The 5,638-nt window shown below is 35.0% G+C and overlaps 1 non-coding gene and 1 pseudogene across 1 annotated transcript; both read right to left on the minus strand.

The window, feature by feature from the left end:
* Positions 1-247: 247 nt before the first annotated feature.
* Positions 248-373, minus strand: LOC116271532. Its single transcript, XR_004180159.1, has one exon. It is a non-coding gene; the product is annotated as a small nucleolar RNA SNORA25 (small nucleolar RNA).
* A 3,596-nt stretch (positions 374-3,969) lies between these two features.
* LOC101025268 lies at positions 3,970-5,298 on the minus strand (annotated as a pseudogene).
* Positions 5,299-5,638: the final 340 nt, after the last annotated feature.

The raw sequence follows: 5,638 nt of genomic DNA on the forward strand, positions 1-5,638 counted from the left end.
GGTCACTGCCTCTTCTTGGTCTCTTTAAAGAATCAGCTTTTGATTTCATCAATTTTTTTCCATTGTTTTTCTGTTTCAAATTTTATTGATTTTGGTTCTTATCTTTATTATTTAGCCCTTCTGCTTACTGTGGGTCTATTTCTTTTTTCCTTTGAAAAAAAGAAAATCTACTTAAACTTTGAGAAATGTATTTACTTTCCCACATCAACAATTATGGATTATCATGTCATAATTATAAATGACTAAGTCTTACACTTCCTCAGGAAAATATTGCACCATTCAGTGCTATGGATCCTACAGAGAATTTCAGTCCTTGGTCATAGTGTTAATAGCTCTTAGCTTCACAGCCCCATGAGCCTCATTGAAATGTCCTTTATTTTTTCTAGTTTCTTAAAGTGGAAACTATATGATTGAGTTTAGACCTTTTAATTTTCTAATTAAATATTTAATGCTCAAGTTTCCCTGTGAGCACTATTTTAGCAAGGATTTTCATATGTTATATCACCATTTCATTCAGTTTAAAAAATATTTTTCAAAAATTTCTGTCAATCTGTTGTTTGGCCCCTTGGTTATTTGAAAGGGTGCTTTTGATTTCCAGGTGTTTGGAGATTTAAAAATATGTCATTTGGTTTTTTTTTAACTTTTAGTTCTAATAGTTTTTCCGCATCTGGGGTTTTTTAACTTTTAGTTCTAATAGTTTTTCCACATCTGGGTTTTTTTAACTTTTAGTTCTAATAGTTTTTCCTTCATGTATTTTGGAGCTCTGTTAGGTGTATGCCCATTTAAGGCTCTTATGTTTTCTTGATTACTTTATCCTTTTTCTGTATAAAATAACTTACATAATTTATATATATACATATATATATAACACAACTTCTTTAGAACAAGAAAATTTATAAATGACATGATTTTTTTTTGTCAAAGACTTCGTCAAGCAAGAGAGTACACACGGGCACTTTTGTTTCAAATAACATGATGGTAAACAATGGATATTAATATTTTTGTCATGCCTCAACCATTTACCGACAATTAGGCGTCAAACCCTTAGGTTGATCACTTGCTAAAACATAAGTGTTTAGGAGAAAAAGTCAAGAAAAGATGAAAACCATTAATCATATCTTCTTTAAGATTTATGAAATAAATTCTTTGCAACATCTTCTTTACATGAATCAGGCCTAACATAGTTCTTGCCACCATGTAAGGTAAATACACTGATTAACTTTCTGTTTTCCAAAATTAGGTTTAAGGATATAATGGTAGGATAATTTAGCTGGCTGACTTGATTCTCTAATACAATGAGTCCCTGTATTCTTTATATAGCAAGAAATTCTATCTTCCATAAAACTAGCTTATTGTGTATTAAAAAGAGACAGTTGTTAAAGTTAAAAATTATTATTACACAAGGATAAATAATAGTTTAATCATGGCAATCTAACTCCCAAACTAACGTTAAGAGAATGAAATCTTTTCAGAATATGAGTTTTAAAAACTTACAAAAACAGGGTATTAAAATGGCAATGTGATTTACTACCATGATTTCTCTGACAGATTAATCACGAAATAAATGCCTACTTGTAGACAGTTTCTACTCAGAATTATATAGCCTCCTGTCTGACAAAATGATAAGCCATAAATTTCACTAAAAGACAATGAGAAAGAAGTGCTCTCATAGCAGTAGTTTCAATAAATTAGCATTACTGTTATACCTGCTGAGACATAATTCTCTTCTGTTAAGAAATTTAAAAACTGGCCACCATTTTTTCAATATACAAACTTAATTATCTAGACTCTAAAATATCTTCCCAATTGAAATACTGATCATTACATAATACAGTGAACACAGTTCTAACTTTTAGGCACAACTCATGACTTCAGTGACAAATAACTCATACATACAGACATCAGCACCTTAGGGTAAGAAAATTTGGGGTCTAATATAGCGGTCAAACTAAAAGGCCAGTCCAGCAACAGTCCTTCATTCAAGTACTGTCCATGGCTTCTTTCACACTGAAATTGCAGAGCGGAGTAGCTGCCAGACAGACCCTCTGGCCTGCAAACCCAAAATAGTTTGCAGAAGGTTTCCAACTCCTGAGATAATATATTATCAATCCAAGAGGCTTAAATAAAATCAGAGTAAATTTGCTGTTTGAGAAGTCTAAAGGGAACCACTACAGATCTGCTTGAGTAGATCGTAGAATTATACGTGTCAATCATCAAATCTTGAAATTAAAACCTTAAATTCATATTGATGATAATCACTAACTTTATTTTTATTTATTTATTTTTATTATTATACTTTAAATTCTAGGGTGCATGTGCACAACGGGCAGGTTTGTTACATATGTATACATGTGCCATGTTGGTGTGCTGCACCCATTAGCTCGTCATGTGCATTAGGTATTTCTTCTAATGCTATCCCTACCCCCTACCCCCACCCCATGTCAGGCCCTGCTGTGTGATGTGTTCCCCACCCTGTGTCCAAATGTTCTCATTGTTCAATTCCCACCTATGAGTGAGAACATGCAGTAAGTCTTATTTTCTATTTTTAACATCACGATTGTGTTCCATGCTTAAAGATCTAAGTGTTTCTTGAGAATTTAATGGTAAAAAAATCTATGAAGAAATTGGCTTTTTAAAAACTAATATATGTCTGTGCGTGTACAAAGGAGATTGCGTTTTGTATGAAAATTTGTCTCATAAAGTTGAGTTTCCTCTACCCTCATGAAAATCCTGAGAATATCCCAGAAATAAGAAAAACAGAAAAATTCACAATACAAAGTCAATACATTAAATTTAGGGAAAAAAGTATTCCAAACATATACTGGCCAAACATTATATCATTTTAAATATATTTAAAAGTAAAGAGAAAAAGGAGACAAACATAAAATTGTTAATGCCTTCTTTATAATCTGAGCGGTGAAAATAGTTAAAACTGAATATCCTTTTAAATAAAAAATGTAAAAATAAATAAGCTCTTTGTTGTGTCATCTTTAGAAATAATTATGTTTAAATACTAGTTTTTCAATTAGGACTCATGTTACATCACCATAAACTGAAAAAGTATGTGTTTTTCAGTCAGACAAACAGCTGATAATAGAAAAGTTATCTAACATTTACCATACTAAAGTGGAGTTTGACAATTTGTTTTCATATACAGTCATGTGTCCCTTAACTATATGTTCTAAGAAATGCCTTGTTAGGTGATCTTGTGTGGAACGACGCTGAGTGTACTTACAAACACTGAGATGTACAGACTGCTGCACACCCTACAGACCGAGGCTATGTGGTATAGCCTATCACTCCTTGGCTACAAACCTCTATAGTGTGTTACTGTGTTGAATACTGTAGGCAGTTGTAATGCAATAGTAAGTATCTGTGTATCTAAACAGGTCTAAACATAAAAGAGCAACGCACTATGTTATGATGGCTATAATGTCACTAGATGATAGAAATTTTTTATCTCCATTTTAATTGTATGGGACCACTGTCATATATGCGATCTGTCATTGACTTAAACATCATGTGAAAAATGACTGTACTTAGAAGCAACTGAAAAGGTCTTCATCCTTCATCATCTTCCTCTAAAAATAAAAATAAATCTTCACAAAAGAAGTTTCTAAACATTAAATATGATACAATCAACCCCCAAATCTGTCTGCAATGCAGTTCACACAGAGACATATATCCACAACATTCCCAAATGTCCATGTATGCTTAGCACAGGAAGAGTCAAATTGTAAACCAGAGTTGTTATTTCTGTCTGAGAAAGCAGTCTTAATGGCTTGCTCTTTGCAAAATGCTAAATCCATCAGAATGAAAGGAACCTCAGGAATGTTTTCCACCGATTACAAAAGCTTCAAATCAAGCTCATTAAATATTCAAAATCAACCTAAAGAAAAATAGACATCGATGTTTTGCTCTGAATACTGTTTTGTTGATGTAATTGACTCTGGAAATCCTAGACTTAATTTAAAAAAGAAAAAGACAAAAGATTGTTTTATTCTGTTTCATCCACTTCAGTGAAGACATCATTGAAGAAATATTCAGAGACCGTGGCTGGCTTCCCTTCAGGGGCCTCTTTTGGCCACTTTTGTGTCTTTCTTTCAGTAAGGGCTGATCACAAAAAACCTGAGTTGATGAGCTGCTAATATTCTCAGGTTGAGTATTAATAACACTTGGAGATGCAAGCGGATCAGAGGACTCCTGCTGCTTTTTCTGGCTTTCACTGGATGGATTGGATCTTTTCAGATTCTGTCTTAGTGCAGGTATAAGAGGCTTTCGGCGTTTCTTACTATAGACCTGAGTAGGTCCATCAGATTCCAAACTATTCTTTGAACACATGAAAGATAAAACATCCCAAGGGTCTTCTGCCAGGTCTGGATAGTGGGGCTTTTGAAGATGATGTTCTGCTGTCCATTTGCTCAGACTTAGGAGCAGTGTCACTTCTTTCTTCCTCATCAGACACAATCATTTCATTCTGAGGTAACTGAGGCACAGTCTTGTCTATGCGTGTATCGGGAGATCTAGATCCTGTACTCCGAAAAGTTGGTTCAACTTGCTCTGTTTGAGGTTCTGGAGGTTTTTGGTTCAACTTGCTCTGTTTGAGTCAATGTGCTTCCTGAGGTAGGAAAAGTATCTTGTCCCTTGCGAGACTCCCCTGTTTCCTCAAAAACATTTGTTAATTCCTTTGAGTGCACCTCGGAGCTCTATGCTTGACAATCATCTCTTAAAGTGAGTGAACAGTTTTTGGCAGGAGGAACGTGGTCATTTTCATCAAGCCTGCAATGAAATCTCTTCCTAGATACAAGATCCAAATTATCAGGAAGCTTTTTAGAATCCCCTCTTTCAAAAATAGATAAACCCATGTCATCTTGACCAACTGAAGTTGCTGGGAAATAAATACTCATGCCACCCCTTCAGTATTCACGGATTTGACCAATACAGGAGCTGGCAGTGAAGGGTTTGGCATTAACTGTGTGGTGGCTTCGGTTATTTCTTCTACTCTCCGTTAGTTTAATGGAAAAAGGAGATTGGTTGGATTTCCTCCAGAGTTAAAATAAATGCTTGTTCATCTTCTCCATCGTGAGGTACATTAGCAACTGGATTCACTGTTAGGTCTTGAGGACTGATTATATTTTCTTGTTGGACTTCTGGAATACTTATTGGTGTTTACCCTGGCACAGGAAGTGTAAGCACATTGTCTCCTTTAGAGTCCTTTATCTGGGGCTTTTCAAAAGAATTTTCACCAAGACCCCTCGGCAAACCAAGTGTGCAGGGCTGTGTCTCAGAGGAAGCCATTGGAGCAACTGACAACACGTGAGCCTCTTGAGAGCTCTCTTGATTTTCATTTCTCTCAGTTAGGTTTACTTCTTGAGAAATCCTGGTCCCTTGGATACCACGTACACATGCCAATTTGCTCTGTTCTTTATTCTCTGCTGTTGTAACTGGTCTGAGGTTTTTATCTTCTAGTTCTGTTGCTTTGGAAGCATTTTTCTCTGTTTCTCTTTGAGTTTCCAGTTATTCCTCATTGGTTGCACAGAAACTGGAAACTTCCTGATAATCATCAAACCTGTTGGTCCCTAAAATCTTCTCAAGATTTGGTTTAGGCTTGGCAAATCTACTTCTTATTCTCAAATTA

This window comes from Papio anubis, chromosome 19 (genome assembly GCF_008728515.1).
Source record: "Papio anubis isolate 15944 chromosome 19, Panubis1.0, whole genome shotgun sequence".
In the NCBI taxonomy this organism is placed as follows: domain Eukaryota; kingdom Metazoa; phylum Chordata; class Mammalia; order Primates; family Cercopithecidae; genus Papio; species Papio anubis.